Source organism: Bubalus kerabau, chromosome 6, assembly GCF_029407905.1.
Source record: "Bubalus kerabau isolate K-KA32 ecotype Philippines breed swamp buffalo chromosome 6, PCC_UOA_SB_1v2, whole genome shotgun sequence".
In the NCBI taxonomy this organism is placed as follows: domain Eukaryota; kingdom Metazoa; phylum Chordata; class Mammalia; order Artiodactyla; family Bovidae; genus Bubalus; species Bubalus kerabau.
The window spans coordinates 17,214,762-17,227,068 of record NC_073629.1 but is presented as its reverse complement, the minus strand read 5'-3'; the positions used below and the strand labels follow the sequence as shown (position 1 = coordinate 17,227,068).

The following is a 12,307-nucleotide window of genomic DNA, read 5'->3' as shown; positions in this document are numbered from 1 at the left end:
CCGAGGCTGGCTGACCCCTAGCCTGGAAGGCTGAGTCATTGCACCCACGGGTGTTTGTGTAGGGTGGTCTGTGCACGTGGGTTCGCAGCTCCGAGCTTGCATTTCTAGGCCTGTAACGTTGGTGTCTGCCGTCCCGTGCTTGTGCATTTGTGACTGAGTCTTAGGGATGTCCCCATGTGAGAGTCCGCTGTGAGGGGACGGTTCTGGGATGGAAGCTGTGTCCAGGTCTGTGAGGCTCAGCTTTCAGTCCACGTGTGAGTGAATATGTGAGTGTGAGTGAATATGTGAGTGCACTCCTCCCCCACTCAGGGGCTGGGATCTCGGCAGTGGGAAGAGAGAGCCAGGAGCCCTGCGAAGCTGACCCTGCAGGCAGACGGGCAGATGGGCAGATGGGCCAGTGGGGGAGGAGGGGATGACGCCATTGGCCCCCGAGGAGCACAATGCCCACGCCTGGGCCCCTGACCCCGCCACTGTGCCCACCCTGCCCCCTCCCTGTTGCCATCGATTGCAGCGGCCCAGCCGGACAGTGGCGGCCCTGCTTCTTGGACTGGACTGCCAGGCCCTCCTCGTGTGCTTCCCCGAGGTGCCCCCAAAGTCAAGTCCTGCCTCCCCACCCCTCACCCAGGCCGAGAGGGGCTCAAAACTGAGGGGAGGCGGTGGGCTACAGGAGGCTGGTGTGCCCAGGCCTTGTTGGCTGTCCCCACAGGTCCCATTGCAGGCTCTGAGCTGGCCTTGGTGTGGGAGCGCCCGCTGGTGCTGCCCTGCCAGGTGGAGGGTGAGCCGCCTATGTCCATTTCCTGGCGGCGGGATGGACTGGCCTGACCAATGCCAGCAGCACCACTCTGATGCCCAACGGCTCCCTGCATCTGGCCGCCCCGCCCTCTCACTGGAGCCTCCCCTCCCGTGCCCACGAGTCCCACTGTGTGGCCCAGAACTGCCTGGTGCTGGTGGGCCCAGATGCAACTGGCAAGTAAGTGACTGGGCTGCTCCTGTGAGGGTTAGGGGGGACGACAGTGCATGGGGGTACCCACAGATGGCAACGACAGGGCACAGAATTGCCCAGGGTGGGTTAGGCAGTGTCGACTTGGCCATTAGACACAGTATGCACCGTGCCTAGGCCGAGGGCCCTTTCAGGGGATCACAAACATGTTTTAACTATAATTTCTTTAAAACCAGAAGAAAAAATGAACAACGAATATAAAATAGTGAGTTGTTGTTTGATAGTTCTGGATTATATTTGTGTTGATACCAATGCAAATGTAAAACATAATTTTAAATGTCATGAAGGTAAGGTGCTCATGGCCTCCAGAGACCACAGACGCGAGACTGCAGGGGTGCCAGAAGGCAGTCAGTGGGGAGCAGCAGCCGTGGGCACAGAGGGGAAGCTGGGGCTCTGGGACAGTTGCTGGTGGCGGAGGTGGGGGTAGCTCTCTGGGTGCTCAGGTGCTCCCTGTGCCCTAGGCCTGTCCTGCTTCCATCAACATCCAGTCTGTCAAGGAGGAGCCGGGTGGATCACCTGCTTCCAGCGCATGACCTGGGGAGTGCCTGAGCCTTCCAGTTCCTGGGAACACAACGGCGTGACGTTGAGTACCGCTGACCACAGGTGAGCGTAGTAAGGAGTGGGGGGGTGACGGGCTGTGGGCCACTGCCCAGCCACGGAGCCCTGGTGGCATCCTCCGCATCACTAGCGTGAGCCAGGCTGACCTGGGCACACACTGCTGCGTGGCTCACAGTGTGGCCAGTACTCGCCAGAGCCAGGAAGCTCGGGCGATGCTGAGAGGTAAGCGAGGACCGGGGGTCGGAGCGGGCACTGGCCGAGGATGTGGGAGCTGGCGCCACAGGCAGTGGGAGTGGCTGATGTAGTTGCATGTGGTACAGATGCTTTGAGCGCTGGCTACATATAAGGACCGTGCTGGGTGTGGGAATACAGACGTAAGCAGGTGGAAGGGGCTCAGTCCATCACCAGCTTCCCAGAGCTGGCAACTGAGTAGAGAGGGAAGTGCTGTGGGAACCCAGGGCAGAAGCCTCTAACCCAGCCTTGGGCTATGGGCAAAGCTATACCAAGCTGAGTGTGGAAGGGTGAGCGGAGAGGCAGGCCAAGGTCAGGAAGAGGGAGAGGGTGGCATTGCTTCACGTAGAAGCACAAGGGTTAGAATAGTGCAGCTCATGCAGGCAGTTCCGCGCTGCTGGACCAGAGAATGGGGAGAATTCAAGGTAAAAAATTGATGTAGGAAAGGTAGGTGAGGCCCATAGTGAAAAGGAGTTTGGACTTGACCCAGAGAGTAGTGGGAGCCCTTTTGATGGGTTTAGGGGCTCCTGTGACTCAGCTGGGAGTGGGTACTTGGGGATATTTGTGTTTGTGCATGGTGTGCTCACATGTATGTGCATGTGTGTGTGTGCACGCACACGCACACACACTTTTGCATGTTTCTTCCTTTGGGTGAAAATAGCCCTTTACCTGAGATGAAACTCCAAAAATGACCCGGAATACAGGCCACGTGGGGTGGGAGAGTTTTGTGCCCAAAATGAGGGTTGCAGCAGAACCTATGAAGAGATGGTACCCAGCGGGAAACAGGTAAGACTCATGCCACAGCCTGAAGCCAAGATGCCACCGGAGTGTGAGGGGGGAAGCATGCCTGATTATCCACTAGGGGGCCCTGCAGTACAGATAACAAGCGAATGTTGGGCAAGCATCAAGGCAAACTTCACCCGAAAGATGCTTAATTTTTAAACTGAAGACCGAAAGAGGAAGGGGACATCTGTGGTGGCTCTTATCTGGAGCTGACTTAGAAACTGAAAGCAAAGAGTGGGGATCAGGGGCTCCTCCCTGAGAGCAGAGGGAAGCTGGGGTGAGGTTCCTGTGGCTTTCCACTTCCTCTTCCCGTCGACCATCCCGGGCATGAGGGCAGGGCAGGATGCCAGGCTTCCATGATGATCAGTGCTCCTGGCCAAGTGACTGGGCAGGCACGGGTCCTCCATCCCGCTGGCCGCAGAGGCAGGAGACTGAATGGCCAGAGAGCTTAGGCAGATGACAAGCAGGTGCTTGTTGGGCACAGATCAGCCAGTGACTGAGTTACATGACAGCCTACATTTCACAGAAGCAGCTGGGATCAGTGTAGACATTTCCCCAGGGACAGGAGACAGGAGGGGCATACCGAGGCCCCAGCCATCCACCCCTAGAGCGCTTCCGGGGGCAGGCGTTTCCCTGGGCAGGGCACCAGGGACACAGGATTTCCCGGACTTTCAAGGAGCTCACAGCGCCCGAGGGAATGCTGTGAGCAGTGCTCCCAAGGCCCAGGATTGCGTTCCACTTCTGCCAGGCCCTCTGGGGCTCAACTCACTTGCTCGCTCTGACGCTCAGTTTTCTCATCTGTGAACTTGGAGAAGTGAAAGCACCGGCTCACAGGCTTGTAGTGAGGATTAAAGGGGCCGGCGCATGGGGGGCTCACAGTATAAAGCCTGGCACGCGGAGGCGTTCAGCCAGGGATGGATGTCACGTGGACCAGCTCTGCCCCACGCGACGGTCTGCCCAGGTGGAACATGGCCTCCTCGGCCACGGCCAGGACGTTTCAAGACAGTCCACAGCTGGAGCTAGAGCTTTGGGAGGCAAACTGAGGAGTGCCTGGTCCACAGTAGACCCTCAGTGTATGGTGGTGGGCTGAATGGAGAATGGGTGAAATACCATGCTAGACCTTGAGCCAGATTTAAAGATGAGTAAGACTTTATACCAGTCCTTCAGGAGCTTTTTTTAAAATTACATTTGGCTATGCTGGGTTTTCGTTGCTGCACGGGCTCTTCTCTGGTGGTGGTGAGCGGGGGCGAATCTCTAGTGCAGTGCACGGGCTTCTCTTTGTGGTGGGTTCTCTTGCTGTGGAGCATAGGCTCTAGAGTATTCAGGTTTCAATAGTCTTGGCATGTGGGCTCAGGAGTTGCAGCTCCTGGGCTCTAGAGCACAGGCTCAGTAGTCCTGGAGCATGGCCTTAGTTCCTCTGCAGCATGTGGGATCTTCCCAGACCAGGGGTCAAACCCAAGTCCCCTGCATTGGGAGGTGAATTCTCTGCCAGCTGAGTCACCGGTGTGTGTGTGTGTGTGTGTGTGTGTGTATGGGAGCTTCGTCAGGTCTGACTCTTTGCAACCCCATGGGCTGTATAGCCTGTCAGGCTCCTCTGTCCATGGAATTTTCCAGGCAAGAATACTGGAGTTGGTTACCATTTCCTACTCTAGGGGATCTTCCTGACCCAGGGATTCAACCCACGTTTTTTGTGTCACGCAGATTTTTTACCACTAGCACCACCAGGGAAGCCCAGAAACTTTGAGAGACATAACTTTGTATGAGAAGTTTTTTGTTTTTGTCATGCTGTGGCTTGTGTGTTCCTAGTTCCCCAATTCAGTCAGTTCAGTTCAGTCGCTCAGTCGTGTCTGACTCTTTGCGACCCCATGAATTGCAGTATGTCAGGCCTCCCTGTCCATCACTAACTCCTGGAGTTCACTCAAACTCATGTCCATCGAATCAGTGATGCCATCCAGCCATCTCATCCTCTGTCGTCCCCTTCTCCTCCTGCCCCCAATCCCTCCCAGCATCAGAGTCTTTTCCAATGAGTCAACTCTTCACGTGAAGTGGCCAAAGTACTGGAGTTTCAGCTTTAACATCATTCCTTCCAATGAACACCCAGGACTGATCTCCTTCAGAATGGACTGGTTGGATCTCCTTGCAGTCCAAGAGACTCTCAAGAGTCTTCTCCAACACCACAGTTCAAAAGCATCAATTCTTCGGCGCTCAGCTTTCTTTACAGTCCAATTCTCACATCCATACATGACTACTGGAAAAACCATAGCCTTGACTAGACGGACCTTTGTTGGCAAAGTAATGTGTCTGCTTTTCAATATGCTATCTAGGTTGGTCATAACTTTCCTTCCAAGGAGTAAGCGTCTTTTAATCTCATGGCTGCAGTCACCATCTGCAGTGATTTTGAAGCCTCCAAAAATAAAGTCTGACACTGTTTCCCCATCTATTTCCCATGAAGTGATGGGACCAGATGCCATGATCTTCGTTTTCTCAATGTTGAGCTTTGAGCCAACTTTTTCACTCTTCTCTTCCACTTTCATCAAGAGGCTTTTGAGTTTCTCTTCACTTTCTGCCATAAGGGTGGTGTCATCTGCATATCTGAGGTTACTGATATCTCTCCGGGCAATCTCAATTCCAGCTTGTGCTTCTTCCAGCCCAGCGTTTCTCATGATGTACTCTGCATAGAAGTTAAACCCCCCAACCAGGGATCAAATTCAGGCCCCCCTGCAGCGGTAGCACAGAATTCTAACCAATGGATTGCCAGGGAATTCCTAAATTTTTAATAAAGGACATTTATAAATATGTGTTACAAAATCTCGTAAAATAAAAAGCAGCAAAACAAGAATGGGGGTGACAGGATGAAGGACGACAGAGGCCTGGTCCCTCGCTGTTCACAGCTGTACTCCCAGTGTGAGAATAGCACCTAACACAAGGCAGCCCCCCAGTGATGACTCGCTGATTCACTTAATAAGATGGGAGAGGGTGCCGGAAAACGAAGATGCTGTTAGACCCAAAAAACAGTGTATTTCAGAAACTTTTGCATCCCTTTTGAGCAGCTGAGGCATGCTTACTTGGCAGGGGGGCCTGGCTCTCTTTCTAAGGGAAGTGTCTCCTGCCAGTTTTGTGGTTGACTTAGGGAAGGGGATGAGGTCCCTACCTGGTCTACCTGGTCAGTTCATGTTCTGACACAGCTGCAGGCCCTCCAGGGGCACTCTGTGGTGGTGAGGGGCCTGCTTACACCCTTTCCTCTCTCCACCCCTCCAGTTTAACTTGGGGCTTGCTTAGCTCTGATGCAGGCCGACCTCGGAGGTACTGCAGGTTTGGTATCAGACTGCAGTGACTATCGCAATAAAGTGAGTCCCGTGAATTGTTTGGTTTCCCAGTTCATATAAAAATCATGTTTATACTGTATCCTATTAAATAGCATTATGTATAAAACAATGTATATACCTCATATAAAAAAGTTGATTGCTAAAATTGCTAACCATCATCTGATAAGGCAGCATTGCCACAAGTTTTTGATTTGTTTAAAAAGCAACAAAACCACCACAGTATCTGTGAAGTGCAATAAAATGAAGTATACCTCTATTTGTGGGATTCCCTAGTAAAGAACTCACCTGCAATGCAGGAGCCTCAGGAAGACATGGGTTCAATCCCTGGGTCAGGAAGGTCCCCTGGAGGAGGGCACAGCAACCCACTCCAGTACTCTTGCCTGGAGAATCCCATGGACAGAGGAGCCTGGCAGGTATGGTCAACAGGGTTGCAAAGAGTTGGACATGGCTGAAGTGACTTACTGCACAGGCATGTACACACACACACACACTTCTATTTACTGCCATAGGATCTTGGGCAAGTAATTTTCTTTATATGTAAACCAGGAGTAAAATGGCAACACCTCTGGGGTCTGGTCACTTGAGGATTAGAAGGGGCCTCTGGGAGCGGAAGTGTGTCCTGGATTCAAGGGGAGAGTTCTGTTTCCTGATCCCTCAATTTTCTGTTTTCCCCTCTCAGTGGGATCCCCACAGCTGCTGCAGGAGCCAGAGATCCTGTCTGGGGCTCAGAACCCGAGGCTGCAGTGCTGGAATGCATTGCCACAGGCCACCCACGGCCACTGGTCTCCTGGAGCCGCCCGGGTGTGTAGCCGTCCTGCCCCATCCCACCTCCCGGAGTCCCCAGCACTTTGCACCTTCCCAGCTCTGACCAGTTGTCTCCCCTCAGGTGGCTGCTCCGTCAGTGTAGAGGGCATCCAAGTCCCGGGCCCTGGGAACCTCGTGATCTCTGAAGTGTTGGTCCAGCACTCGAGCGTCTACGTCTGCGAGGTCAGTGGGCCCAGAACTCAGATCCAACGATAGCACAGGGCATCCTGCTTGTGCAGGGTGAGGCCAGCTAGGGAGGGTCCTGGGCCACCCCACCCGCCACGGGAACCTGGATGAGGGGAGGAGCAGCAGGAGGGTGGGAGGCCAGGCCTCACGGCACCTCCCACCTGCCGTCACCTGCCTGGCTCCCTCCGAGTTTGTCCAGTGGCCACAGTCCTTGTCCAAGCCTCCAGGCAGCAGCACCGTCTTCATCTGTGTAGCCCAGCGTGTCCCTGAGCCCTGGCTGGTCTTGCTGAAGAATGGGAAGGGGTTGAGTCCTGGGGATAACATTCAGCTGACCTACAACAAGTACCCGAGGTCCCTCTGTTCCATCCCCTCCACCCTGCCTGACTGCCAAGGTCCCCTCACCTGCCCCAGGCATCCACCCCTCCACCCCCAGCTATATACAACACTCTCTCCCTACATTTACTGTCTACAACCCTTGCAGCTAACTCCACCCACAGGAGGCTCTGCCCAGCCTGCTCCACACAAGCGACACCTGCACACGGGTGGTGTGGTGTGTCTTGCTTCTGGGCTGGTCCATGGGTCTTGCCACTCCACCAGGGCAGGGGAGTCGGAGGGAAGGAGCCCCAGTAGCTGCTTTTGCTTTTCCCTGGTGCGGATACCGCAGAGGATGAGGCCATCTACCAATACATGGCAGAGAACAGTGCAGGCTCCAACCAGGCCAGTGCCTGCCTGGCTGTGATGGTATCCAGAGCTATCCCGTTCCCATGGGCCTGCAGGCGATGGCTCTCTACACCTCTGCCATTTGAGTGTCCATCATCAGCTTTGTGTTGCACGTCCAGCCGGTGGGAGGTGGATGTAGGTGGATGGACAGGAGTCCCTGGTCAAGTTTCTCTTACTCTTAGTGATGCCCAGACCTGCCTGGACCTCTGGTACTTCCTTTTGCTCTTCAGCCCCCTTCTTATCCTCAGCCTTTCTCATCCTGGTTCCTGCAGCCCCTTCCCTTCTCTCCTTGGAGACCTAGCTGGGGCTCTGTGCCCACTTTGTGGTGGTGGGGGATGTTTATAGTAAGGCAGAGGGATGCTGGTTGCCAAGCTTCTCTGTTTCTCAAAGCCAGCTGGTCCAGAGCTCCAAGAGGCTGTGGGCAAAGGTACCTCTTGAGCACATCTTCTCCAACCTGGAGCCCGCCACGGTCTATTCCATCCATGTGAGGGGCCTACTCAGCAGAGCGTGCCAGCCAGGACTTGGCCTCCATCCACGCTTCCACCATGGGCAGCATGAGCGACAGCTTCTCCAGCCCTGTAGAGCCCCTGGCCTCGGGCAAACAGAGCTGCCAACCAGCTCATCTCGTTTCCTCTGCAGCCCCTACTGCCCTCGGCTTCCCCTCCAAAGCGCTCAATGTCACCTCTGTGCAGGCCTCGTGGGAGCTGCCACTCCAGCTGGGGTCTATCCAAGGCTTCAGACTCTTTCACCACAAGCTGCCCGCTGCCCGTTTTGAAGGGCCCTGCTTCTGGCTGGCACTGTCAGTTCCTTTCTCCACACAGGTCTGGGTGAGGCCCGGAACCGTCTTGTGCCCCTACTCAGTGAGGTCTTGCCCAGGCACTGAACGTCCTAGTCCGGACAGTCTGCTCCCTATCTTCTGCCCCTTGCAGAGCCAGCCACCTGCTTTGAGATCAAGCTCCAGGCCTTCAGTGGCAATGGGGATGGCAAGCGCAGTTCCCATGTTGTCTCTCGGCACAACATGCCCCTGGACACCCCTGGGGAGTGGGATCCAGTAGCAGGCCTGGGGTCCAAGAAGGCCCTTACCATAGGACCTACAGCCGTCGATCTTCAAGGAGGAGGAGGCGCTGAGCTTTGCCTCCATCTTGGTCCTCTGACAGATGGCACTGTATCCACAGATCCCAAGGCTGGGTGCTCTTGCAGCCAGGATGAGAGCAGCTCGCTGCCTGGGGCTGTGGTGGGCATACACGTGGGCCTGGCTGCCCTCATCATCTGCCTCCTCTGTCTCCTCCTGGGCTGGAGACATAGGTAAAGGCCAGGATGGCTAATGTGGAGAACTGCTAGAAAGACGGTTTGCACTATGGCGGCATAGGTCCAAAGAGCGGGGAAGGGCTTTTATCCATGACTATGCTGTTTTACAAACGAGACTGAGGCAGCGAGGGAGGGCCAGTTCTTCTCAGAGGTGTGTGGTACTAGGAGTGGGAGGAGGCCTGGTGGCTGCATGAAACAGGGCAGAGAGCACTGGGGCTCCCAAGGCAAAGGACAGGTGGCAGAAGTGGGCCAGAGCCGGATTCCTGCTCCTCTGTGCACAAGGAAGGGTCCAGCTCCCCGTCTCTGGGGAGCACAGAACAGGATGAGAGGCTGGGGTGGATGGATGCTAAGCCAGAGGGAAGCCCAGACAGGCCACGGTGCTCATCCTCTCCATCCGGGCAGCCTCTCCTGCAGACAGGAGTCACAGGAGTGCTGAGCAGTGCCTCTGACAGCCTGGGATGGAGCTGGGGGCTGCAGAAGCCAGGCTTTGAGTGGAGGGAAGCTCGGGGAGAAGACTGAACTCGATACCCAGGTGAGGGGGATTCTAGTGAGGGGGACTGGGGAGGAAAAAGTGGTGTGCTTGAGGCCCTGGGTCTGAGGCCTGACCACCGCCTTCCCCCTTTAGTGACCACGGAGCAGCTGCCCTTAGCCTAGAGCCCTCCAAGTTGGCTCCCTCCCAGATGTCACTAACTGCAGCCCTACCTAAGAACCTACTTCACCTTTCCCTGCCACCCTGGAGTCAGGAAGGAACCAAAGGTCCCTCAGCCCCCTCCACAGACAGGGGCAAGCCTGACCATAGGAAGAGAAAAGAGGACATGATGTCCGCTTCTCCCTTCTCCTCAAGAAAGGGGGGAATCTGTGTCTTCCCCAACACACCAGGTAACTTAAAACTAAACCTAGAGAAGAGCTAACAGCTATCCTGCTCAAACTCTTCCAGAAAATTGCAGAGGATGGTAAACTTCCAAACTCATTCTATGAGGCCACCATCACCCTAATACCAAAACCTGACAAAGATCCCACAAAAAAAGAAAACTACAGGCCAATATCACTGATGAACATAGATGCAAAAATCCTTAACAAAATTCTAGCAATCAGAATCCAACAACACATTAAAAAGATCATACACCATGACCAAGTGGGCTTTATCCCAGGGATGCAAGGATTCTTCAATATCCGCAAATCAATCAATGTAATACACCACATTAACAAATTGAAAAATAAAAACCATATGGTTATCTCAATAGATGCAGAGAAAGCCTTTGACAAAATTCAACATCCATTTATGATAAAAACTCTCCAGAAAGCAGGAATAGAAGGAACATACCTCAACATAATAAAAGCTATATATGACAAACCCACAGCAAACATTATTCTCAATGGTGAAAAATTGAAAGCATTTCCTCTAAAGTCAGGAACAAGACAAGGGTGCCCACTTTCACCATTACTATTCAACATAGTTTTGGAAGTTTTGGCCACAGCAATCAGAGCAGAAAAAGAAATAAAAGGAATCCAAATTGGAAAAGAAGAAGTAAAGCTCTCACTGTTTGCAGATGACATGATCCTCTACATAGAAAACCCTAAAGACTCCACCAGAAAATTACTAGAACTAATCAATGACTATAGTAGAGTTGCAGGATATAAAATCAACACACAGAAATCACTTGCATTCCTATACACTAATAATGAGAAAACAGAAAGAGAAATTAAGGAAACAATTCCATTCACCATTGCAACGGAAAGAATAAAATACTTAGGAATATATCTACCTAAAGAAACTAAAGACCTATATATAGAAACCTATAAAACACTGGTGAAAGAAATCAAAGAGGACACTAACAGATGGAGAAATACACCATGTTCATGGATTGGAAGAATCAATATAGTGAAAATGAGTATACTACCCAAAGCAATCTATAGATTCAACGCAATCCCTATCAAGCTACCAACAGCATTCTTCACAGAGCTAGAACAAATAATTTCACAATTTGTATGGAAATACAAAAAACCTCGAATAGCCAAAGCGATCTTGAGAAATAAGAATGGAACTGGAGGAATCAACCTACCTGACTTCAGGCTCTACTACAAAGCCACAGTTATCAAGACAGTATGGTACTGGCACAAAGACAGAAATATAGATCAATGGAACAAAATAGAAAGCCCAGAGATAAATCCACGCACATATGGACACCTTATCTTCGACAAAGGAGGCAAGAATATACAATGGATTAAAGACAATCTCTTTAACAAGTGGTGCTGGGAAATCTGGTCAACCACTTGTAAAAGAATGAAACTAGAACACTTTCTAACACCATACACAAAAATAAACTCAAAATGGATTAAAGATCTAAACGTAAGACCAGAAAATATAAAACTCCTAGAGGAGAACATAGGCAAAACACTCTCTGACATACATCACAGCAGGATCCTCTATGACCCACCTCCCAGAATATTGGAAATAAAAGCAAAAATAAACAAATGGGACCTAATTAACCTTAAAAGCTTCTGCACATCAAAGGAAACTATTAGCAAGGTGAAAAGACAGCCTTCAGAATGGGAGAAGATAATAGGAAATGAAGCAACTGACAAACAACTAATCTTGAGAATATACAAGCAACTCCTACAGCTCAACTCCAGAAAAATAAATGACCCAATCAAAAAATGGGCCAAAGAACTAAATAGACATTTCTCCAAAGAAGACATACAGATGGCTAACAAACACATGAAAAGATGCTCAACATCACTCATTATCAGAGAAATGCAAATCAAAACCACACTGAGGTACCATTTCACACCAGTCAGAATGGCTGCAATCCAAAAGTCTACAAGCAATAAATGCTGGAGAGGGTGTGGAGAAAAGGGAACCCTCTTACACTGTTGGTGGGAATGCAAACTAGTACAGCCACTATGGAGAACAGTGTGGAGATTCCTTAAAAAACTGGAAATAGACCTGCCTTATGATCCAGCAATCCCACTGCTGGGCATACACACTGAGGAAACCAGAAGGGAAAGAGACACGTGTACCCCAATGTTCATCGCAGCACTGTTTATAATAGCCAGGACATGGAAGCAACCTAGATGTCCATCAGCAGATGAATGGATAAGAAAGCTGTGGTACATATACACAATGGAGTATTACTCAGCCATTTAAAAGAATACATTTGAATCGGTTCTAATGAGGTGGATGAAACTGGAGCCTATTATACAGAGTGAAGTAAGCCAGAAAGAAAAACACCAATACAGTATACTAACACATATATATGGAATTTAGAAAGATGGTAACAATAACCCTGTGTACGAGACAGCAAAAGAGACACTGATGTATAGAACAGTCTTATGGACTCTGTGAGAGAGGGAGAGGGTGGGAAGATTTGGGAGAATGGCATTGAAACAT

General features: G+C 51.7%; 1 long non-coding RNA gene across 1 annotated transcript; it reads right to left on the bottom strand.

Annotated features, from left to right (window-relative positions):
• Window positions 1-1,229: 1,229 nt before the first annotated feature.
• On the bottom strand, window positions 1,230-11,672 carry LOC129654712 (uncharacterized). Its single transcript, XR_008715574.1, has 3 exons — window positions 6,768-11,672; window positions 6,184-6,304; window positions 1,230-1,561 (listed from the first exon to the last, which is right to left on the bottom strand). It is a non-coding gene; the product is annotated as an uncharacterized LOC129654712 (long non-coding RNA).
• Between the last annotated feature and the right edge of the window lie 635 nt (window positions 11,673-12,307).